The 26,780-nt window shown below is 40.5% G+C and overlaps 1 pseudogene; it reads right to left on the bottom strand.

The window, feature by feature from the left end:
* Positions 1-4,042: 4,042 nt before the first annotated feature.
* On the bottom strand, positions 4,043-4,883 carry LOC148025208 (PHD finger protein ALFIN-LIKE 4 pseudogene; annotated as a pseudogene).
* Positions 4,884-26,780: the final 21,897 nt, after the last annotated feature.

Here is a 26,780-nt window from a genome sequence, read left to right as displayed (position 1 = left end):
CTATGTGCTCATCATCCTCTAAAATTCCTGCATTTTTCAAATTTTTCTCCTTTCTGCATATGTACTTCCTGGCAGCTCTAGGAACTTAGAAGTCTTCTAATAACTCATCGAACTGTTTGCTGAAATCCCAACAAAACCGAAGGAGAAAACACTGCTGCCAGGAGGCGAGAACTCCAATCTCCTCTGCTCTGTACCACCGTCGTCTCGCGAAACAGCGGTACCTAATGAAAACCCGAATCCCTCACAGTGGGCAAAGGTGCATCTCTAAGAGTATCCCTGTTTCTAACATGGTTCACACACACAGTCATAAACTGAACTGCTCTCATGCCATCTTTACTGCGAATCCGTGCGCAGAAGCAGATCCATCATCCATTACCTTTGTTTCCATGCGCATCTCTGTGATGAATGGCTGTCCAAGAATTATAGGATAAGAGCATGAATCCTGCACAAAGAAATGGAAATCCTCCTCTACATCTCCAGTAGAAACCCTGACACTGGGACATGCAGCATACAAATCACCTGCAGTGTTGTTGGTAGCTCTCATACGCCACCCATGCTCTACATCCATAGGCCATCTGTTACTCTCATAAACTCCACGAACTATGAGATTAATCTCTGAACCATGATCCACCAAAGCAACATAAGGCACCTGTTTCTCTCCAATTTTTACCATCGTCTCTGTAGTTGCCCTAGCCCAATGACTCCGTGAAAAGTGACTATGTGGTATCAAGACAGGCTCATCAGTTTCAGCATAATGCATAGGCTGAACCCTCTTCTCTATCTACAGAAAAACAGAAGCATTCTCAACCATAACCTCATCCTCATCCTCATCCAACTCCCCAATCAAAACTCCCTGTGTATCAGTAGTAGGCAATGCATGTCTTTTCCTCTTCAGGACCTCTTGGAACTGATCTTGAAACTTTCTTTTCGAGATGCCCAAAACCTCAGAAATAGTAAAAGTCACCTCACTGCCAAATATCTTGTCATTAAAGATTTTCTTCATGTCTGTAGATGTCTCAATATGAGACATCAATCTAAACCCTGGCTACTTTCTCTCTCTAGGCTCTTGCCTCTTTTCTCTCTTTTGAGCATCTTCCATCTGTCGTTCTAGCCCTGGTCTCAAAGACGGTCCTGCAGTAGGTGGAGTAACAAACTCACCCCCTCTAGTCTTTTTAGCTGCACTTGGATTTTCTTCATCCCTCTTACGCTTCTCCTCAACAAGTACATCTGCTCCCTGAGACTTAGCCAAGTAGGCATAAATAGAGTATCTGTCAACAGGCGAATCCCAACCTGTCTCAGATCTGTTGCTAGAGCCTGCACTAGTCAAAACAGTTTGCTGAATTTTTCCCTTGTTTGCAGTCTCCATAGCATAAATCCATAATGTTGACTGATTCTCTGAGCCCTTCTCAATCTGGACTCCATATACAGAAGCATCTCCTCTAGCTGCCACATAAGAAGTACACGCTGCCATGTCATCCACTAAGTTCTTCATTCCGCCTTTCCCAAAGTTGGTAGCAAGCGGAGCTCCTATTTCAGTCAACCAAATCTTACCATCTTGTCCCCAAAATACCAAATTCTTCCTCCTTGCATCCTGAAAAGATTCACAATCCTTGCAATGCTGATGGTCCGTACTATCACACCAAATACATCTTTGATCTCTCCTAGGTGCACTAGGAGCACTTCTAGGTGCAGTAGGAGCACTAGAAGAAATAGTAGACGCAGTCGAAGCAAATTGCTCTTTCAATTTTCCCACCAATTCTGCTTTAACTGACTCTAGTGTCAAATCCGTTATGCCTTTGACTATGTCATCAAGAGAGGTAGGCACCGACGGAGTGGATGGTTTTGGAGAAGAAGGAGCCGGCATCGGTCTTGGAGCAGGAGGAATAGGAGGAGAAGAAACAATAGGCACTGGCATAGGCCAAGAAACTGGCTGAGGAGGAGAAGAAATAACAGGGATAGAAGCAGGCATAGGAGCAGAAGACGGTGTCGGTGTCACAGAACCATTCTGTAGGCGAGTCTTCCATATCCTTCTCTTGGTCAAAGTCGAGACTGCATCCTGGGCATCTTGCCAATCCATTTTAAGTCCCATAGGCTTCGTGCGATCCTCAAGAAGCTCTCCCAATTCTTCCTGAAGAGCAGGATCTATAGCTTGCAAGAAAAGCTCAACTTTCTCAACATCCAATGCTCTTTGTTCAATGGCATCAAGCTGACTATACCTCTCTTCAAATTCTCGAATCAACTCTGAAGCAGCTAGACCTTTGTTTGGCAAGACCCACTCTCGGAATCATCGCCGTGTAGCCATCCCAAAGTCCTCAAGGAAATACTCTTCTTTCAGGGCCTTCTTAAAATCTTGCCAATGCGAATTTTGAATAAAAAGATCAGTCACTTTCGCCCTCAAGGCGGGTGTGACAAGACGAAGAAAATACTTACTCATAAGTCCAGCTGGAACTCCAAAAAACTCCATTTTGATCTCATATGTCTTCAAATATGTTGAAAATTTACGGCCAACAAATAGCTTCTTCTCATTCTCAACTGCTTCAATTGCCTTAGTTGCGCTAATTGCATTCTCCTGCTCTGAATATAGTTGCCTTTGCTGAGACAACTGCTGTTGATGCAATTGATGCTGCTGCTGCATATACAATTGTGTCTGCTGATTTTGAAGCTGCATATACATGGACATATTCTGCAAAATCTGCTTTAGATCATCTATTGAAGTACTTGATGCAGCAGTCATTGATGGAGCTGAAGTAGAGGACGCAACTGGAATTGTAGAAGAGGCTGAAATGGATGTTGAAGTATCTCCCATCCTGAAATTTCTACGACGCTTTCACGTCGGGTTCACCAAAGATGTCGAAGGGTTTTCGAAAATAAAGTCGCAACCACAGAGGTTCTTGAGAAATTTCAAGATAGAAGATTAAACAAGTGAGATCAGGCTATGCAACAATAAACTCCAGACTCTTCATATTGAATGCAAAGATTGTTGTTTTAACATGCATCTGTTCAATAAACTTGTTGTTCACAGCCTGAAGAGCTATTGAATCCAAGCATCACCAGTTCCAGTAATCAAAGACCAGTTTTTGATCAGAAATTATTAAACCCTGCGCGAGTTTAACAAACTCTATGGCAATACTTCACTGCTGGAATCTATGACTCTGCAGAAGGCTAGGTTTGTCTCTAGCAAGCTCTCTAACACCATAAGATACATATAAGATTTCCAGCAAGGGTTGCCACTGTTTTTTTTCCAAAGAGATCCAGGGCATAGTCACCAATACCATGTTGAGCATACCCTGCAATCATTGTGTTCCATGTTCCTCAGCATGAATCAACTTAATGCTGTCTATTGCCACACAAGCTTTCAGGATGTTGATGAAGGTGACATTGTCAACATCCACACCTATGTCAACCATTTGTTGATACCACTCAAAAGCCTTATTACCTTCTCCAATTGATGCATGTACAGCATTCTAGGCATTCCAGGATACATTATCCGGTTTGGTAACTTCGTGTTACATATACTCAAAAAATAAACTGAATGGCTACATGAATACAATCACATTGAGCATAGCCTCTGATGATTAAATTCCATGTAATCCCATTGTGATCCTCAAGAAGGTCAAATACTGTTGCAGCATCCAGCAGGCTTCCACATTCTGTATACCGTCTTGACACTTTTACCACAGAAAATGAAGTGTTTCCTAAAACTGCCCTTTCGAGACGTCATCGTCCCAGAAATTGCATTTGACACAGAAATATTCTCCCATTCTAACACCACATTAAGCGCATAACTGTGCTACCTCTTGCTCCACATCGCACAGTGAGTATATGAACTACATATACAAACAAAATTTTCCACCTTCTGCCACGGAAGATCATCCAGTCCGGCGCCACAGAAGATCATCCAATCCTGCAAACTCCGTTGCATTAAAGAAGGTGCCGTCAAGGAAAAAGCCACCACACAGTCGTCAAAGAAGCAGCAAGTTCATAACAGCTCCACAGAAGGTGACGTTAGAGAGATTTCAAGAGACCGACGGCATCAACAGGCTCAAAGAGTGACACTCAGAAAGTGAATTGCAATCAAAGTGACGGCATACGAATTTCTTAATGTTGAATTGCTGACAGATGATTTCTCCTTAGTTGGTTTCTTGCCACTCACTACTTCTAGCACTGTTGGAAGCTCATTAACCATATTAAACAAGTGTTTCCTATCATTTTTGTCAAATCGTGCTGCATAGAAGGATGCAGCAGAGAAAAGCCAAACATCACTGTGTACTGCTACCAGCGAGAGCCAGTCCTTGTGCTCCAACCCATCTCTTGGGAAATTGATGCCTAGTGCAAGCTTTGGGAGCTGAGGTGGAACCTCTTCTGCAGGTAAGGTGACTTGCTAAGATTCATCCGGGTACCCATACAGACACAAGTTCTCCTTCTCTGGATCGCATTCGTCGTAGAACTCCTCCACATCTGAAGTGAAAACCTTGATCAAGCCTCCCCGCCTGCCCTTGTAATCCACAAAGATCTCCTCAATGCTTCTCAGGATGATGCTCGCTCCTCCACGAGTTCTGTCCGATTTTCAGCTTCTAGATCCTCAGCAACCATCTTGAACATGACTGCACTCGAACCAAAGTCCTGTGAACGTGTGAATGGCCTGGTTGGCTTCGTCGAGAGCGCTCAGAGCGCATGCATTTCTCTCCCACCACTGCCATGGTTGTTCCCCTTCCTCCTCTTCCGATTTTGTCTTTAGAGTTTTTCCTCTGCATGCGATTCATCACTTGCATTTCCACACTCTATTACAGTCGTTAAAGCAAAAACAGTTCCACTCCATCATCGTATTTTGCCTTCAATCGGTCTTCAGCTTCATCCTCATATTCCACTGTCGTCTCGTTCATGTCGTCTTTTTCTTCACCTTCTGGCTCGTCTTCCCCTATAGCTATCGTTTCTTCTTCGTCCTTTTGCCTCCAAAAACTCCCCTTTCAAAAATAGTCTTTTTCTGCTTTTTCTTTCTCACGCCCCCCAAATTCGATTCCCCCGTTACTGAGAATAATCAATCCTCTATATCTGCTGAATTCGTGTAATTAGAGCCTCGATCCTCTTCCTGTGATGCTTTTTCTCCCCCAATCCTCTGTTCCTTCCGCTATAGGCCCTAGAAAAGCGGCCCTTTTTTAAAAAAAAACCAGAAAAAGCAATAGTGTTTCGAAGTTGATCATAGAGTTGCTGTAGCTCTATTGTCCAGACCAAATCAGTATCTGCTTGTACAGTCACTTTGTTGCTCTCAGGAATGTTTGATGTAATCATAATGCCACCGAAATGTGAAGAACACTTATCTATATTCCACTTCAAACTGGTTGTAGAGATGTTAGAGGGACCAATTAATGGAATTTGACCACAATGAGGACCTTCAACTGATGTTATTTCTGGTAATGTGTCATTCAAATACGACAAGCATTTCCAAAGATCTGCTGTATCCTGATTCCCTTAGTTGTATTTCCAATGTTTCCACATAATCTCAAAAATCCAAGCCAAAGTTATAGCATCTGGTGAGATGCCCTCATCTTGCATTTGTTTGTATAATTATAATGCCTTTTCACCTTGACCCTGCTCAACATAGGTTGAAAGCATCCCTTCATGCCCACCATTATTGAAGGAGGACCTATCAGGTGCAACCCCAGCTGAAAGAAAAGGTAGTAAAAGACGCAGAATAAAGATGCAAACATAACAACTAAGTATGTACAAAATATCAACTCTCACACACAACTTTCGGGTGGATTTCACACCTCGAATGCGCAGCAATACGACAACGCGAATGAAGACCATGTCTCCTTCTTCGAAGACTCTATCTTGGCGCTTCAAATCTGCGTATGCCTTCTGTCTATCCTTGGCCGCTTGGATGTCTTGTCTTATTGACTTTATTTGGTCATCCATCTCTTCCAACATCTGTCTTGAAGCTTCAACCCTTAAGGTTGGATCTGAGAAGTTTAGGGGACTTCGACAATCATGACCATACAATGCTTCGAAAGGGGTCATCTGAATGCTTTGCTGGTAAGAAGCATTGTATGCAAATTCAACCAAAGGTAAGTATTGAATCCACCTCTTCGGCTCACGACAGCAGTATGCCCTAAGCATATCCTTAATGACTTGATTTACTCGCTCTGTCTGGCCATTCGTTTGGGGATGGTAAGCGGTGCTAAAGCAAAGTTGAGTCCCAATAGCTTCAAAGATAGCTCTCCAGAAGTGTGATGTGAAGAGAGAATCACGATCACTAATGATTCTTCTGGGTAAACCATGTAGCTTGAATATCTCCTTGATAAACAATCTTGCAATGTCTGAGGCTTTATAGTTTGTCTTTATTGGAATAAGATGTGCAACCTTAGTAAGCATGTCAACCACAACCATGATGGAGTTGTATCCTCCCTAGACTTGGGGTAGGCCTACAACAAAATCCATACCGATAAATTCCCATTTCATTTGGGGAATGTCAAGCGGTTGCAGTTTCCCTGGCATCATGACATGTTTGGCTTTGATACGTTGGCAAGACAAACACTCGGTGACATATTTGAGAACGTCACCTTTGAGGCTCTCCCAATGGTAGCTCTTCCTAACTGCATTGAGAGTCTTGGCAGAGCTAGGATGTCCTGTGAAAGGGGAATCATGAGCTTCCCACAATATATTCTGCTTAAGTGACTGGCTTGCTGGTATACACAGCCTTGTTCTATAATAGACAAGCCCATTATTGATAGAAAATTCATGATACTTAGCCTGCAACTTTTGATTATGATCTTTGATAGAGATCTCCCTTAGCATTATTTGGTAGGCTGGATCATGGCATGCATCCTCTCTAGCTAACTCAAGTATAGGGTTGTTTGGCATAGATACTTTTTTAGCTAGAGATCTGGTTGTTGATGGATTCTGCAAGATTAGAGAATTTAAGAATGCCTTGCGACTAAGTGCATCGACAACTACATTCTCTTTTCCTAGTCGGTACTTGATTTCAAGATCATACTCCTCCAACACTTCAATCCATCGACGTTGCCTCATGTTGAGCTCGTTCTGGGTAAAGATCCATTTGAGACTCTTATGGTTAGTTACTAGAGTAAACTTATTACCCAACAGGTAGTGTCTCCAAAGCTTTAGAGCATGGATGACAGCCAGCAATTCCAGATCATGCGTAGCATAATTCTTTTCATGACTCTTCAATTTCCTTAAAGAGTATACTACTGGATGACCTTCCTGCATAAGTACACACCCCAAGGAAAGAATGTTAGCATCAGTTACTACCTCGAACTCCTTATTGAGGTCTGGAAGTTTTAGAATAGGTGCTGATACCAAACATTGCTTCAATCTGTCAAAGCTATTTTATTCAGGAGTTGACCATGCAATGGAAGTTTGCTTCTTCAGTAAGTCCGTCAGAGGTGCTGCAATCAAAGCATAGTTTTTGATGAAGACCCTATACCATCGTGTCAATCCAAGAAAGCTGCGTATCTCTTTGATGAATGTTGGTATTGGCCACTCAAGCACATCTCTGACCTTGGTTGGGTCTACTGAGATTCCTTCTGCTGATACTATGAATCCCAGATATCCAATCTGACGCTTGAAGAATGCACACTTCTTCATTTTAGCATACAGCTTATGTGACCTCATTGTCTCAAGGACAATCCAAAGTTGGGGTTCATGATCTTCTTCCTATTTAGAATAGACTAAAGTGTCATCGAAGAAGACAAGCATGAAATCATCAAGATATGGCCTAAAGATATCCTGCATTAACCTATTGAAGGTGGCAGGTGCATTCGTAAGCCCGAATGACATAACTAGGAACTCAAAGTGCCCATATCTTGTATTGAAGGCCGTCTTTGGGATATCTTCTTCCTTGATCCTTATCTGATAGTAACCTAACCTGAGATCAATCTTGGAGAAGATCTTCGCACCCTGAAGACGATCAAGAAGCTCATCTATTCTAGGAATAGGATACTTGTTCTTGACTGTTGATTGATTCAACCCTCGGTAATCAATACATAGTCGAAGTGTCCCATCTTTCTTTTTCTGGAATAGTACTGGAGCTCCCCACGGTGAACTGCTAGGCCGGATGTAGCCCTGATCTAGTAGTTGCTTGAGTTGTTCCTTCAGCTCAATTGCTTCTGGTATGGACATTCTATAAGGTCTCTTTGCAATTGGTGCAGCTTTTGGTACTAACTTAATCTCATGATCTACTTCTCTTTGAGGCGGGAGTTTAGTCAACTCTTCAGGGAACACGTCCGCATATTCCTTTAGCCAAGAAGGTCCTTCATTAGACTCTTGCTTTTGATCTAACTTGTTGAGTTTGATCAAGTAAACATGTAATCCTTTTCTGACTCCTTTTATGATCCGAGATACTTTGGCCAATTGGATTCTTGGCACTCCAGCCTCACCTTGAGTTGTGACTAATTCCCTTTCAGAGTTTTGAAAGGAAACTTGACCCTTTCCACAGTGAATGTGGGCATCGTTAGGCTTAAGCTAATCCATTCCGAGTAGACACTCATGGATACCTAAATTCATGACTCTGAATTTGACCGAAGTCTTCTTTCCTCCCAAGAAGAATTCCACCTTAGCAGTTTGCCTGGTACAAGTAACCTCACGACCATTTGCCAATTCCACAAGCAGGGTAGGTGCTTCTACTGTGGCTATTTCTAATCTTTTTGCACATGCTGGTGAGATAAAGGAATGTGTATTGCCACAATCAATCAAGGTCTTGAAACCTTTACCTTGATAGTCCGACGGTGTCTGAATCACCGAGAACTGGAAATTTGGCCCTTTCTTGTGTAGAGCGGCATGAACTGTCGCTCTTTCAAACTCTGCTTCCATGGTCGGATCTTCTTCTTCTTCTTCTTCGCACATTTTCCTATTGGCAATGCAAGCAGTTCTTCCTCTTCCTCAGTTATCGGCTCCTTGACCATGGCCTGATCCTTGGAAAGGCGCTTGGCAATGTCCTCCACCAAGCTTGGGACATTGCCTCTTGAAGTGACCGGGTTCATTCCATTATGGTTATGGTTGACATGCTTACCAAGGTTGCACACCTGATACCAGTAAAGACAAACTATAAAGCCTCCGACATTGCAAGATTGTTTATCAAGGCGATATTCAAGCTACATGGGTTACCTAGAAGAATCATTAGCGTTCGAGATTCTCTCTTCACATTACTGTTTTAGCACCGCCTACCATCCCCAAACGGATGGCCAAACAAAGCGAGTAAATCAAATCATTGAGGATATGCTTAGGGCATACTGCTGTCGAGAGCCGAAGAGGTGGATTCAATACTTGCCATTAGTTGAATTTGCCTACAATGCTTCTTACCAGCAGAGCATTCAAATGACCCCTTTCCAGGCATTGTATGGTCATGATTGTCGAAGTCCCCTAAACTTTTCTGATCCAACCCTAAGAGTTGAAGCTTCAAGACAAATGTTGGAGGACATGGATGATCAAATAAGGTCAATAAGACAAGATATACAAGCGGCCAAGGATAGGCAAAAGGCATATGCAGATTTGAAACGTCAAGATAGAGTCTTCGAAGAAGGAGACATGGTCTTCATTTGTGTATGCCCTAAAAAGAGTTCTCTATCCCTAGGAGAATGCAAGAAGCTAAGTCCAAGGTATTGTGGGCCGTACAAAATCCTCAAATGCCTAGGACCCAATGCTTATAGATTGCAACTCCCTGAGAACCTAAAGGTTCACAATGTATTCCATATCAGCCTATTGAAAAAATATGTACCCAACCCTAATCATGTACTTGATGACCAACAAATTGTAATGCCTAGTCAAGGAGTCCTTGAACTAAGGCCAGAAAGGATCTTAGATGTTAGGGAAAGACAGTTAAGATCTAGAACCCTGAGAGAATGCTTCGTCCAGTGGAAAGATTATTCCGAAGAGGATGCCATTTGGATAGATGAAAGCTCTCTCAACCATCAATATCCCCAGTTTATCTCGAGATGAGAACATCTCGACTCCTCCAAGGGGGATAGAATGTAATATTCCGCGTAAAAAATGAATTGGATAAATGGGGAAAAAAAAAATTCCCCCTATCCCTCCACCCGACTAACGAGCTGGAGGGGGAGGGAAATAATAGGAGCCATTAAGCTCCTTGTTGGAGCCTTATGGAGGGAGGGGGGAACATGCGTGATGACACGCAAGGAGGGAAGATCCCCCTCCCCTCCACTATTTAAACGAGGGGGGCCGCTGGAGATGAAAAGGCTGGAGTCGTGAGGAATAGAGGAAGAAGGGTCGGAAGAGGCCGTGCCGCTGCTGCGTTGTGTGGCAACCAAGAGAGAGGGAGGAACAGAAGACGTTGAGGCCTCACCGCCTCATCATCACGCCTTCACTCGCCGCCTGATCATCACGCCTCCACTCGCCGCCGTAGTCTGCCTAATAAGCTTTCCCCCCTCCCACGTGGAAGCTTTAGAAGTTTCCTGGGGGGAAGCTTCTAAAGGACCTTCTTAGCCCCCTTTCACCCCCCCCCCTCTTATGCCTTTTTAAAACCCTTTGTTCCCCCCCCCCCCCCCCCCCCCCCCGGTTTAATCCCTCTAAAGCCCGTTTTTTTCCTTTCCCCCCAGTTTTAAACCCCCCCAAGATTTTTTTTAAATTCCCTTTTCCCCTTGAGCCCCTCCCTTGACTTTGGAAACCTACCCCTGGTTTTAATTCCCCTAAGCCCTTTTCACCCTCATAACTCTTTTCTTTTTTTCCCACAATTCCCTAAGTTTTCCTCGTAATCCCCTGTATCCCCCTTATTATTTTCCCCCCCTGAACCTAAAAATCCAATTCATCATCATGGCCTCATATGATATCCCGTAAGGGAAAAGTAGCCGTGAGAGAAAAGATAGGGAGGGAAGGTAGAGGGAGTAAAAAGAAGGAGTGAAGGAGGAAGAGTGGGAAAAAGACAAAAGAAAGGGAAGGAAGGAGAAGACGTTGGAATTCCAGAAGAAAGAGGAAAAGGCTATCTCACATTCGAACTACGATGCCGCCGAAGAAAGTCCAAGGTGTAGCTGCGGGAGGGTCATCCCCCGGTATCCATGTGGATATCTCACCTCAAAGCCAGGTTTTTCTTCTTGGCTTTAATTCGGTTTTAAGTCAATCATGCAAAGAAAAATGGTTAAGGATAGGATATATTTGTTCGAGTTATTTGTAACGAAGGAGTTTAGCTTATGAATGACAATGTATAAAACTTAGTTTTCTTCAAATTGCATCAAGCATTATAAATTACGAGCAAGATTATCCATTTACTATAGCAGTATATTTTAGTTAAATCCTAAGGTGTAGAAATCATATCTTGCACCATTAGCCTTATTCTTTTCGCAACGAATCATTGTAAATGGTTAAATTCATGAAAGGTTTCTTTCGATGATCAAATTACTAGGAAGTTATCTTGAATATTTGCACATCTTAGCAAGGCAAGTGTTGTTAGTTGGCATGAGCTCATCTTTAAGGAAAACAGAAGTTAAATTAAACTGTATTGACTGGGAAGTAAATTGTCACAAGGATAGCAAAAACGTGACAAGACGATTAATATTACCTTCCAAAAGATAACTGAACCAATCTAAACATAGAAACATTCATACCCTAAACACTTGACTACTTTCCTTACTGTAGGGACAATAAATTCGTAAAGATAAGGAACTAGGGTTTGTCCCTAAGGTTCTTAAAAAAAGAAACCCTAGGCCTGACATACGTCAGCTTAAAGGATCTAAACAGATTATTCCATCGCAAGACTTGCGCAACAAGTATGAAATCATTTAGTCTTGTGATTGATTCACAAAGAGAAAGGGGTAAAAAAAACCCTAATCAAGGATGGCAGATCCCTAAGCAAGTTATCTTGCAAAAAGATGTATTTTTGGATATCCTTCTAAATAAGGAAAGTTGTAAACCGGAAACTAGCATATCTAAGGAACTTTAGGGTTAACCAACTTGGGTATGCCCTACACCGGAATGTAAAAGATCTTGCCAATTTACAAGACACCTTGGGAACGAGTGCTGATACACTTAAAAAGGAAAGAACACTTCCTTAGCAGTTTGCCAAACAACTCGGTTGATTAACGAAAATGTTTGTGCTTGCTAGAGATTTTGGGGCTCTGTTTGAATTATGAATTACAAATTAAATGAGTACCTATACTTCAGGTTAAAGGCCTGAAGGAAGAGGCAGCTTCAGTTACCCCCGACTGCCTGCCTGACCCTAACCAAGGGGGTTGTTGACCGCGCCGGGAATGTGGACCGAACCCGCCGCAAGAGGTCTCTCCGTTGAGTTCTACTTGGAGCAGGAGGACGCTTGGGTGCCAGGGGGCTCTGGCCGTAAATCCCTCGCCTTCCTGGTCCTGCACAAGAGGCTAACGTGACTCGGGATTGGATCTCGAGGCCCGCATACTAGTTGATGGGCGGAAGCTTGGAATAGTGATCCCTAGAGATTACTGGATAGCCTTCGGGCGGATTATGGACAAGCCTACGGGCGAAACTCCTTGTATTTCATAAATAAAATGATGAAATGTTAAAAGGACTTGCTTGATATTGTTTTTTCTATGTCACTTGATAAGATTACGTGAAAGAACCAATGCTTAAAGGGATTAATTAAAGAAGATGATTGTTATATGTCAAATTAATGTGTTAGATAATTACATAACTAAAACAAACCGAGGAAAGTGCAGAGGATGGGCCATGGGACCGTCCTATGGTTGGGTGGTCCCGGTTAGCCGGGAACTTTTCTCAAAAATCTCGAAGAACAGCGGAATGATCATCATCATCAAAAAGAATAACGAGAACGATGACCTAAAGTTACGTCTTACCCGATTTACGCTGTTTTAGGGGAACGGAATGGGACTATGCCTTATGGCAGAGAGGTTGAGCTTTGCATCCCTCTCGTTTCCCATTCTCCTTGAACCAAGTGCAACGTGAATCCGCTTTGGACCTGGCGTTTCTGCGTAAAGTAGTTCGCTCGGGTCTGACGCTAGTTGATGTTAGCTAATGACCAAATTGGAAAACCCTAATTCCGATCGATCCTAAGTGGAAAACGGCCAGGATACTTCCGCTACGTGGTAGATGCGGGAAGACCTAGATCGCAAAACCCATAATATTCCTTGGGAGTGCCGGGCGGAGTTTTCTAGACATCCTTTCTGATGGACTGCTAAGACGTGTCCTGGATGATACAAATGGACACGTTACATGCAACAAGAAATTATCTTTTCTTAGAGATGCTAAACTTGTTCTAAAGGTGTAAATAGTTGCAAGACATCACATTATGTGCAAATATGCGATTCATTACTTTTATGCAACTATAAGGTTTGCAATGACCATTTCTTTTCCTTGCTAAAATCATGATGATTGACAACTTGGGGAATAACTTGCATAAAACCTATATAGATTTACATCAAGGGGCTATGTCTACAACCTTTTGTTTAATGCAATTGAATTTCAGGCTTTAATATGACATGCAACCTTTTCTAGATACAACTTCGATAAATGAAGTTCATACATGACGAATATGTGACATGCAACCTTTTCTAGATACAACTTCGATAAATGAAGTTCATGCATAAGGAATATCATAAGACTAATGTTGACTTAATCCATTCTACGGCACTTAATCCGTCTTAAAATACAAGTATCTTCGCATGCAACATGCAAGTTCATGGTTTCATTTCCATGCAATGCAACTACTTGGACAACATCCAATGAACGACAACGATTATCTCATACGAATCCACAAGTAGAAAATTACTACCTAAATACCTTATGTGCTTTTCTTTTCCGCGGCCAATCAAGAATGCATTTAAACAATTCCATTTTTTTTAAAACCTATGCAATATGTGCTTAGGATTTGTAACTTGGAAGTGCAAGCAAACCCAAATGCATGACATGCACTAACTCTTGTAAATCGTCCAAGGAGATAATTTCCCAAATGCATTTTAACTATACTACGTGGATTAGAGACAAGCGTAAATGCATTCTTACCATGAAGTTAAACGTGCCTAATGTATGTCTTTTATGCAGAATTAAGCTTGTAAAAATTGGGCATGAGGACTCTTAGGAATGTTCACATGTAGACTTGGGTTGGAGACTTCTGCACGTGCACCTTGCATCTTTTGTTTTGGGGCCATTTATGCAGCGTATTTTTTTGTTGCAGCAGCTTCCCTTGGGTTACTCGCACGTCCTGAAGACTCATAGTCCGTGATCTTCCTCTCCTACGCAGGATCAAGCCCTTAGAGGCTTAGATTTTAATTCTCAGGGAGGCACGGGTGTACAAGGCTTATGAAAGCCTTGTTCAAAGCTTCTAAAGAAGCTTCCAAGAAGCTTCTTCTTCTCAGCAAAATGACGTGGAGAGGGGGTAATGATTGGAGGAGAGGACAATGGCCTGGGCGATGTCAACGAGGAGGGGTGTGATGACGATGGTGGCAGTGGCTTGCAGCAGGGCGGCGATGGCAGATGGCGGGGTGGCGACTAGCACGGTGCAGGGTGGCAGTAGCAGCAGCACCATGACCTCTATCTTCTCTCTCTTTGTGCCTCCCTCCCAAGCTCCAGGGGGGAGGTCTTATAGTGTGTAAGGAGGGGGGGGGGAGATCCACACACGTGGATGTCTTGCATGCCCCCTCTCTCCCCCATGCTCTCCACATAACACTACTCCTCTCACACTCCCTCTCCCCCTGCCATGCATCGGCTGAGGGAAGGGGTAATTAATTAAAAAAATTGCACCAAAAGTACCCATTATCCATTTATCTTTCCCGTAGAGAGTGTTCTCTACGGCCTTGTGGGTTTTAAACTCGGCCTTATTTACACAATGCACATGGGGATTATTATCGCGCGCGCGGGGTAAGCATTTAACTGCCAACCTTTTACGATGTGGGAGATCACTTTAGGGTGCCTTATTGCGCGGGGTGTGCGGGGTTTAAGGTTGACTTAATATTTTGAGCGGAAATATTACATTCTCTCCCCCTTAGAGGAATCGAGATGTCCTCATCTTGAGAAGAACTGGGGGTATTATTGGTTGAGAGTACCTTTCATCCATCCAAGTGGCATCCTCCTTGGGATAATCTTTCCACTGGACGAGGTATTCTCTCAAGGTTCTGGATCTCAAATGCCTCTTCCTAATATCTAAGATCTTGTCAGGCTGTAGCTCAAGGACTCCTTGGCTAGGCATTACAACTTGTTGGTCATCAAGCACATGACTAGGGTTAGGCACATACTTTTTCAATAGAGTGATATGGAATACATTATGAACTTTAAGGTTCTCGGGGAGTTGAAGTATGTAAGCATTAGGTCCTAAGCACTTGAGAATCTGGTAGGGTCCACAATACCTTGGACTTAGCTTTTTGCATTCACCCAAGGATAGGGAACTCTTCTTTGGGCGTACGCGAATGAAGACCATATCTCTTTCAGCGAAGGATCTATCTTGACGTTTCAAATCCGCGTATGCCTTCTATCTATCCTTGGCGGCTTGGATGTCCTGTCTTATTGACTTCATTTGGTCATCCATATCTTCTAGCATTTACTTTGGAGCTTCAACCCTCAAGGTTGGATCCAAGAAGTTTAAAGAACTTCGACAGTCGTGCCCATACAATGCTTGAAAAGGGGTCATCTGAATGCTTTGTTGGTAAGAAGCATTGTAGGCAAATTCAACTAGCGGCAAATATTGAATCCACTTTTTGGGTTCATGGCAGCAGTGTGCTCTTAGCATATCCTCAATGACTTGGTTGACTCGCTCCATTTGACCATTGGTCTCGGGATGGTAAGCTGTACTAAAACAGAGTTGAGTCCCAATGGCTTCGAAGATAGCTCTCCAGAAGTGTGATGTGAAGAGAGAGTCACGATCACTAATGATTCTTCTGGGCAACCCATGCAGTTTGAATGGGCAAGTGTGCTAGCATCCGTTATCACTTCAAACTCCTTACCAAGGTCTGGAAGTTTCAGGATCGGTGCTAATACCAAGCTTTGCTTTAATTTTTCAAAGCTGGATTGTTTAGTAGGTGACCATACAATTGATGTTTGCTTCTTCAGTAGATCTATCAGGAGCACTGCAATCAAAGCATAGTCTTTGATAAAGACCCTGTACCATCCTGTCAATCCAAGAAAACTGCGTATTTCTTTGATAGTTGTTGGTATTGGCCATTCTAGAACGTCTCTTGGCCGGGTCTACTGAAATCCCTTCCTCTGATACAATGAATCCCAAATATTCAATTTGTCGCTTGAAGAATGCACACTTCTTCTTCTTGGCATAAAGCTTGTGTGCCCACATTGTCTCTAGGACAATGCGAAGCTGGGGTTCATGATCTTCTTTCTGTTTGGAGTAGACTAAGGTATCGTCCAAGAATACGAGTACGAAGTCATCAAGATATGGTCTAAAGATATCCTGCATTAACCTATTGAAGGTGGCAGGTGCATTCGTGACATGACCAAGAACTCAAAATGTCCATATCTTGTGCTAAATGCCATCTTTGGGATATCTTCTTCCTTGATCCTTATCTGATAATATCCAGACCTGAGATCAATCTTGGAGAAGATCTTTGCACCTTGAAGACGGTCAAGAATTTCATCTATTCTTGGAATAGGATATTTGTTCCTAATGGTTGATTGATTCAACCCTCTGTAATCAATACATAACCGAAGCATTACATCTTTCTTCTTCTGGAATAGCACTGGAGCTCCCCATGGCAAACTGCTAGGACATATGTTACCTTGTTCTAACAGTTGCTTGAGTTGCTCCTTCAGCTCAATCGCTTCCGGGATGGACATTCTATATGGCCTCTTTGCAATTGGTGCAGCTCCTGGTGCTAGCTTGATTTAATGATCAACTTCCCTTTGAGGAGGAAGTTCTGTCAGCTCTTCAGGAAATAAATCTGCATACTTCTTTAGCCATGAAGGTTCTTCACTAGACTCTTGATTATAATCTAGCTTATTTAACTTAATCAAATAGATAGGTAGCCCCTCTCTAACTCCTTTTATTATCCGAGATGCTTTGGCCAGTTGAATTTTTGGCCTACCAACCTCTCCTTGAGTTCTGGCCAATTCACCTTTAGAGTTTTGAAAGGAAACTTGGCCCTTTCCACAGTGAATGTGGGCATCATTAGGTTTAAGCCAATCCATTCCGAGCAAACACTCATGGATAGCTAGGTTCATAACCCTGAATCTGACCGAAGTCGCTAGTAGGAATTCCATCTTAGCATTTTGCCTAGTACAAGTGACCTCACGACCATTTGCTAATTCCACAAGCAAGGTAGATGCATCTTTTGTGGCTATTCCTAATTTTCTTGCACAAACTGGTGAAATAAAGGAATGTGTACTGCCACAATCAATCAAGGTTTTGAAGCCTTTACCTTGATAATCCGATGGTGTCTAAATCACCAAAAAACTGGCGATTCGGGCCTTTCTTGTGAAGAGTGGCATGGACTGTTGCCCTCTCAAAGTCTACTTCCATGGTCGAGTCTTCTTCATTGCACATTTCTCTATTGGCAATACTGGCGGTTCTTCTTGTGGTCTTGATGGCGGCTCCTTGGCCACCACAGACAGTTCCTTGGGGTGGCCCTTGACGTTGTCCTCCGCCAAGCTTGGGGCATTGCCTTTTGAAATGACCGGGCTCATTGCAATGGAAGCAACGGAGGTTGCGGCCATTACCTTGGGTAGGAACAAAATTATTAACATTGTTGGTCCTAGCTTTCTTCCTTTGTCCCTGGTTTTGACCTTGAACTCTCTTAGCCTGGGACCTATACACTCCTTTGTTCTGATCCTTGTAAGCCCAAGTCTTGTTACTTCTTGGCCTGGTCTGCACCTCCTGTATTATGGGTGCAGCTCAAATGAGTGCGTCATGAAGATCTATTGGGCGCATTGACTCGAGGCGAGTGTTTACGGGTGGGTTTAATCTGGCACAAAACTTCGACACCTATTGTGTCATATCCATTTGTGCTGCATACTTCAAAAGAGAGACAAATTTTGAGTAATATGCGTCAAGAGATAAACCAAGCTGTTTACCTTAGTTAGTCTTTAGTTAGTAATCTTACTAACATAATAATTAACTAACTAACTTTCGAACTAACCAACTAACTTTTGTTGCGTGGAAAGATTACAAAACAAGTCCTTTGTCTTCATCTGTAGGAGAACTCTGGTTACTTAGTCTTGAATTTGGGATCTTATTTCCTTATTCTTGAACTTCCCAAAACAATTGTTGATAGTCTTGCTTCATCCTTAGTCAACTTGATGATAGGATTAGTTGCCATTGATACCATTGTAGCTAGATTTTCTGGCCTAGATGATTCTTTAGCAATCAGAGCATTAAGAAATGCTTTACAACTAAGGCATCTGCTACTACATTTTCTTATTCAGGTCGTCTGAACTTAATTTCAAAGTCATACTCCTGTAGAATTTCGATGCACAATCGTTGCCTCATATTAAGATCAAGCTAAGCTAAAATCCACTTAAGAATTTTATGATCTGTGACTAAGGAAAACTTATTTCCAAGCAAGTAATGTCTCCATAATTTGAGAGCCTAAATCAAAACTAACAACCCTAGGTTGTGAATAGCATATCTCTTTTCATAGGCTTTCAATTTTCTCGAAGAGTAAGCTATAGGATGAACTTCCGACATTAGTATGCATCCCAATGCGAGAGAGTTGGCATGTGTGACAACTTTAAATTCCTTACTTAAGTCAAATAGCCTTAAGATAGGAGCAGTTATCAAACTATGCTCTAGTTGCTCAAAGCTAGATTGTTCAATTGGCATCTAGATAATGGCAACTCGTTTTTTGAGTAGGTTTGTAAGGGGTGCTGCAATTTGGGCATAGTTTTTGAGTAGTATCCTATACCATCCTGTTAGACCTAGAAAAATTCTCACTTCCTTCATAGTGGTTGGGGGTGGCGAATCTTGAACATCTTTGACCTTGGCAAGATCTACTGATATACCTTCAACAAACACTATGAATGCCAAGTACTCAATCTTCCTTTTAAAGAAGGTATACTTCTTTTTGGCATACAATTTGTGTGTTCTCATCCTCTCAAAGACAATGCAAAAATGTGGTTCACGTTCCTCTTTCTTCTTAGAATAAGTTAGGACGTCATCAAAGAATACAAGAACACAATCATCAAGATGAGGCCAAAAAATGTCTTGCATTAACCTGTTGAAAGTAGCTGGGGCATTTTGTTGAGATGGCAAGCTCAACACGTGCAAACATTGATGATGGACCGCCTGGCTAGATGAGTCCACACATCTACACTTAGCACATTGGTGGTCATTATGATACTCACATGGCCACTGACTTATCACTTATTATATTTAGTTTGTTACACCTACCTATATGACTAGCAAAGATATAAATGAGCAAAGACCAGGTGAAGATAATATGTAACTCAAGCACTTTTAATTTTAGCTATTTGTTTAGTCTCCTACACATATCTAATTTGTTAACTTATATTGTAGTCCTAAGAGCCTGATGGCTCGAGAGGGATTTGTTGTGAAAAGTAAGCTTCCAAGTGATGTTTCTACAACCAAGGGCAGATTGATAATCATTGATTTCAATGCGGTGCTCTTGAAGGAATCAAAATAAATTTTTAAATAGGACTGGCTATTGTAGGGGTCGAAACCATTCAAGATTAGTGAGAATTGTTAATGTGTGGTGAGGCCTAGAGCGAAATAGTTTTTGTTGTTAATTAGGAGCCAAAGAAAATATCATGGTTTGGAGCTATTGCAACAAGCCAAAGTTGATGTGGATTTTGTTTACATGCTTCTCCTACACCTTGGAAAACAATTAAATTATTACAAGTAAAGCTACTTGGATACCGTCAGTATTTTTGTCTCGTTCTATAGTCTTCCTATTGATTGAGTCTTATGTTCCTATTTCTATATAAGTAGATGTACTCTCCCAGGAAGATTGTGAAGCGTGGTGAAAGATTTTTTGCAGATCCCTTGTGTTGATGAGCAATATTAGAAGAATCCTATGTTATTAAAGAGCTTGGGAAACAATCGGTTTGATGCCAACAACACCATACTCTTGGAGAACTATCTCTAAAAGTCTCTAATTAATGAATATGAAAGTTGTTTATTTGTCCATTCCTATGTCCCAGAGGCTAAGATCCATAGCACTCCATCATATCTGATTGGTACTATTGAGCCATGGCTTCAAGTGTGGATCGAAGATCCCTTCCCACTAGTCTATATTAGGAAACGTCCCATGTATAACATCAAATATCACCTATCTTTGGTGGTGACAGATTACTTCATTTACAAGGAGGGCTATTTGTATTGGCCTAAAAGGCAAAATGTATGAGTTGTTTCAATTGGTTCTAAGGTCATAAGTGTGAGATCTCTTCCTTGGTCAAAATTGTCCAAGGTGCTAGTTGCTAATCCCAACCAGGTCTTTAGTTCCTGTACACATATGGTTATTCTCTCTTCATAGTACTACAATTACTCCTCAAAGGCTAACTATAGCATGAGCTTCTCATAAACATCTCTTCTTAAATTTTCAAAAATTGGAGTTGAAACTTTTTCACAATTTGTGATAGTGTTCCATGTTATTAAAAGTGATTACATATCGAGGTTATGTTTAGCAGTGGAAATCTTTATAGGAGGAAGACTCTAGACAACGTGCTTCGGGCCATGATGGAAAGATACAACATATCTTCATTGTTCGAAAGATGGAGTATATATTCTTATTGAATTTCCATGGAGTTATTGACAACTTGTCTTAGTATATGCTTATATATGTATTCAAGTTAAAAGAATTTTTGTAGTAGAAATAAAATTCTAATTTTTCTAACTTCCTAGAAAGCACATTGACTTTACTTGGTTGGATTTGGAATTACGTACAATAGTATGTTTTTTTGAATTTGTCTTATTAACAAATGTTAGCAAACTTCTTACTTTGGTTAGGGTAGTGAGGTAAGGGTTTACTTTGACCTCATTGTTACTAAATTGCCAAAAAAGTATCTGTTAACACACTATTAGTGAGTTTGGGAATCTCCCAATTCCCATTTTTTGAATACTAAAAAGGTGGCACCTGGATAACATGCCCATAAGTTTCTCAAAACCATAAGACGTGACTTATCATTAGAAAGAGCTTGAAACATGGAATCTATTGAGCTATAGAGCGCTTGATTTGGAGTTATAATGTTCAAGTTATGACAAATCCAAAGATTTGACCACGTGTCCCAAACTTATGGGAAATTTCCATATTCTCCAATATGGTGTTTGTTGAGTTTGCATGACATTGGTGAGCCTAAATTCTTATGTGGTAATCTTTCCTGAATTGAGCTATCTTGTTCGAAATTCTTAAGTAACAATAAATGTACATTGAATCTAATGTTGATACAATAGTTTATGAAATCTAATCAAAGAAGCATATTTTTATAGAAAAAATGAAGTGAAGCCGCACCATGATTCATGAATCATGAAGATATAACTTGGTATGTCCTCACCACTCCTAAGGGGTTGAAGTTGTTTTTGATGAAAAAGGGATCCATAATAAAAAGGCCCCTAAATTGGGATTTTGTCAATGGATCTAGGATTTGAGTGGGCTACAAACCTAAAGCATCAACCACTATGCCTATCTATTTATTTCAAGAACTATGAAGTAATATTAGAGTCAAACTTGAAGCAATTGAAAAGGGCACTATTCCTCCATTCAATGGACTATAGTATTGAGATTTGTCCCAATTGTATTGTAACCCTCTGAAGGCTAACTTCATCTATGCTTGAGTCTAATGGGATGGCATCCTTACCTTTTCCTTATCTAGCTAAACTATACTATCTATGATCCAGGAATGGTTAATTTTGTTCATTTTTCTCATAACCTCAACTTCTTGCAACTTATGGAAATGATTATGTGGTGATGCGATGTTGTAGGTTCAATACATGGTGATCTTTGAGCTTTTATAAATGTCAACATTGACTATGGTATCTTTGGAAATCATGTTGAGGAGGTCGCCATCATGTGTGGAGGTCTTTGAATGGTTCATCACCATCATGCAAAGGAGGAACCTCCTAAGGGAGTTGTGGCTCATTATCGCTTAGTGGTTCCCTCTTGTGTGTAGTGTGAACCTCACCGCATGTGTCACCACCAAATGAGAGAGACCCATCCCAATGGTTAGGTTTTCTCCTATCACTTGGCTATGACCCTTGTGGTGACTAGTTGAGAACCACACAATGTCAAGTATGGTTATAACAACATTCCATCCCAATATTAGACACAGTATCGTTGTATTATAGAGCCCAGCATAACTTTGGTGCTATGTTCTAAAACCGAATGTGTATTCCAAGATCAAGAAAAGTACACAAGGCCAATAGGGCACAATATCCAAGTTGTAAAACAAAAGGTGATGGAAGAAGAAAAAAAATTCCATATGCATTATATCAATGAGAGCATTGCTACACTAGTTAGAGTTTGCAAGCATGGGACTTGTTACAACGATAATGAGGCCGCTTCCTCCTCCCTACCTTAAAAAAAACCTTTGATAAGGTACAATCACCTTGAGATTTTACCATTGCACTAGCCATCTATAGATTAACATCTGCATTGGCAATTCCTCCATTATCACCATCTAGGCTATCAACTACACCCTTTGCTATGCCTATGTCCGTACTTGATCCCTTAGAAATCTCTTCATGGACCTTTGACCCTTCACAGACATGTCCACCAACTTTCTACGTGAGTATTAGAAACCATGCTCTCCATGGAATCACTTGTCTTCTTGTCAATCCCCCTACCGCCCCTCTTCGGTCCATCAGCAACCCCCTCTCCACTTTTGGTATTAATATCATCCAAATCCCCCTCCTCCCCAACAACATGTAGCACCGCCTCATCAATTGAAGAGTCCTTGTCAACCCTAGTATGCTCCACATCTGGCATGTCATCCTCGATGTTCTTAGATTTAGCAGTATCAACTCATGTGTCCTAGTTGTGTGGGACATCTCTCACCTTCTCCATACTATACAACTCCTCATGTGGCACGTTTGTCTACAATATGTGGCATGGGAACTCACGTAAGTTACTCATGAATATATGGTATTTAAAAAATACCTTATTTTGAACCTACCTGATGCATAAGGGTGTAATATAAAGGGGTTATTTAGAGATTGAATAGAAAAGGGTTATGCTTTATTTAGGAAAAAATCATAGACAATGATACTTAGAAATAGACCTGAAATGCACGTGATGTAGAGGATATACATATAGTAACTTCCTAGAGAATAGGAAAGAGGGTGAACCTCTTCTCCTTCTTCATGTCAAAGATCATTTGGTTGATAAAGTCTATGTGCACCTACCCTTCCTTGTAAGAGGCCTCTAGCTTGTCCTATTGTGACTACCAAGTGAAAGAAATAAAGAGGACTAAGCTTACAAAAACAAGGCATCACATGAACCAAGTAGTAAGTATCAAAACTTTCAACCATTATACCATTACCAACCATTGTTACAATGACAATCGATTTATCAAATGTACCAAAGAGTACCAAATATCCCCCAACGATACAAATAATAGATATAAATAACAACAAATAAAATCTTTGTACAAAAAATAACACGATGAAGTACCAATAAACACCAAAGGTACCAAAGAGTACAAGAAAACATTAAGTATCAAAGGAACCAAAATGTACCAAATTCAACAAGTTTCTTCATGTACCATAGAGCTTTAAGTACACCTACAAAAACCACCAAAATATACCTAAAAGAGATTGAAGTAGTATCAATTAGCTTTTTAGTAATGAAAATAGCCAGAGAGTATCTAGAGGGTCCAAATGGTATTGAAATGGATTCAAAAGCAACAAATGTATTCAAAAATACAAAATATACAAAAAGATTAAGAGAAAGTACCAAAAAAAGCACCTACTATACCAAAGGTTCAAATACCACAAAAGGTTCCAAAAAGCACAAATTGCACCAAAGCTTCAAAAAAATTTTACCAAGTCATGTCAAATTCTTTAATTACTAAAGAGCTTTGAATATAGTAAAGTGTACAAGAACCACCAAAATATCCCAATAAGAGTTCAAATACTAGCAACGGTTCCAAAAATCTCACCCATTCAACTCGATGGCTCTAATGCTTGAAATGTCTCCTCAGGTGCATCATATACCTAACATCAACACATGCACAAACAATGAGTAAAAGTTATTTGGGCACCTTTTAAACTAGGGTGCACCTAGAAAACAATCAAGATAGGAAATAACTTCATGCAGCACAATCACGAAATAAGAAAGAATAAAAAATCTTATATATTGAGAAGAGTAAAATCTAGGAAGTAAAGAACTCTTACAAGGAGGAACTGAAGGAGAAAGCTAACTACTGATAGGGAATCATAGAGATGTTGAGGTTGAAGCATGCCGGCAACAAAGAAAATCAACCACTAAACTCTTTGAAGTCAAATGGAGGTAAGAAATGAAAACTTTTCCTTCAAAAGCTTGCTCATAAACCTCTTGTTGAAAATACTATTTTGCTATCTTAGATGGTGAGGGAAAAGCCTATGATGATGGATGTTTCATCTGTGTATAAGGATAAGATCTTAAGTTGACTCACTACTACGATCCCTTGGAATGTGAGGTGCTTAGGAAGCCCATCAAAAAAGTATCTATTTAGGACCAGAAAGAGATGGAAGCTATTTAGGGTGTCCCATTGCCTCATTATTCTTTGCCATAATTTCCCTTTGCTTAGAAATTTGGATCGGTGTATCATAGAGTAACCAATGGACCTCCCATGACATTAGCACAACACACCATCTCACAATTTTTTTACCAATAATAACTCCAACATTGTGCAATCAAAGAATAAATTAGTAGATGCGTTGATAAAAGTGTATGATAATTTTTTACAGCTCTTTGACATTAGGGCCAAAAATGATTTAAAACGGCACTTGTAAGAAAATGATTAAGTTGCTAATTCGAGGAGGTTTAGAAGAAAAAACCCTCCAAATTTGGCTGCTTGGACATGATTAATGAGAGAATATATTATTCATTTAAGAGGTTGGGTATTAAATATCTTCAACCCTTTATGGACATTAAGTGTCACCTTTTCAGTCTTATTCTCTTGGAAATTGCGAAATCATGTATTTTTGAGTTTTCACACCAAAAGACGCCGCTCGTTTGTGTTCCTCGACGTTCATTTTTTGCACCTCTCTTTCTTGTGGTTTTATTTCCTTCTCTGTGATACTGTTGCCCCGTTTAGGGTTCCCTACCAAAATGTTTACCAGTACCTCTTCTAGCAATACAAGTGCAATCCCACCACGCAAGTATAAACTTACTATTCAGTTAGATCCTGTCTATTCATTTTGGAGGAGTATACACCATCGAGCATTGTTGGACAAGGATGAAGCTAACAAGTTTCGATTACAAGGAAAGAAGCATGTAGACTTATGGATGGATGGAAATATTTATCCTCGAGACCCTTCTACAAGTAAGCATCCTTCTTTTTACAATATTCACAACTTCATAAGGTATATTGGAGATGGTTGTGATGGGATGCTTGGCTATTGCATGAGGTTATATTTTGCATCTTTTACATTTAGAGAACAAATGCATGAAATGAAGGAAGCATTAACATTGGTGCAAAAAACTATTTCTGAGCTAATGGGCAAGGTTGATAATCTAGAAAACTATAATCAATCATTGCAAGAAAAATTACTGCACTCGAAAGAAACTCCAAAAGGATTTAGACAAAGAAAAAGACCACTTAAAAATATAATGGACTTGTTTAGTCGGGTGACGAAAACAAGACTAAATATTGCAAAGAGATGTGTCTCTAATATTTCAGGTATTAATATTCAAGAGAATGATGAGAGGATTAAGCTTATTAAAGAAACCATGACAAAGAAGGACATTATAGGGATTCTTAAATCACTTGAAAATGTAGACTTAAGAAACCAAACTCTGAAAGAGTTAGTGAAAGATTTAAAAAAAATAGATAAACCAAATGAAATAGTGGAGATATGTGACAATATGGGTATTGTTAGCTATATATATAGACAGACTATATATAGCTAACATTAGCTATATATAGTCTGTCTATATATATAGCTAACAGGTATGAGTCGTAGAGGTTATTGTGCTCTCTCTAAATTGTGGTTAAAAAGTCTTAAATCTCATAGAATAAGTGAATTTGATTTGCCTCGACCTCTTGCAGTTTTAATTGCTAGGACAACTATGAATCATAGGATTCCAGATATTTTTGGGGAGAATATTTATATAGAAGGATCTATGCACTATGAAAAACATAAAATAGAGGCCTTTTTTTAATACAACACATTTAATAATATTTGGATTGATCTTAAAAGAGTCTAGATTGCAATGGTCCATATGTATAAATTTAATGTCTAAGAATGTGGTGATATTTTGAAGTTTGCACTAAAATTGGATGAAGCATAGATTCAAAAGGGACAAAAGATAAAAAAAAGTCAGAATTTGTATCATGAACATGGCATTGGATTACAGTACTAGTAGGGGGCAAGAACAAAAATTTAAAATACAATCCAAGATGGAGCTTTGGTGGATTGGCACGACCCAAATACTAATTGAAAGCCATGAAATCTTAAAATGGTTATTCTCTCGTACATGTATTCCTGATATTATAAAGTCTCAAAGTGAAGGTGAAATGTTGATAGTCGATGGTGTTGGTAGTTTTAATGTTGAATGGCATATGAGTGTTGACTTAAAAACTATAAAATGTATGCTTGGAGTAAGAAATGGGGCCAATGAAAAATATCCTTGTATTTATTGCATGGAGAGTTTGGGATCCAAACAATGGAATACTTTGCAACCAACAAGAAAACCCCTACTGGAAACTCTATAGATTTGATAAGCTGAAAAACATAG

The sequence above is a fragment of the Lygodium microphyllum genome, chromosome 15, assembly GCF_053477565.2.
Source record: "Lygodium microphyllum isolate KBCC chromosome 15, Lygodium_microphyllum_v1.1.10, whole genome shotgun sequence".
Taxonomy (NCBI): domain Eukaryota; kingdom Viridiplantae; phylum Streptophyta; class Polypodiopsida; order Schizaeales; family Lygodiaceae; genus Lygodium; species Lygodium microphyllum.
Note: the sequence above shows the minus strand (reverse complement) of the source record. Positions and strands in the feature narration are given on the sequence as shown.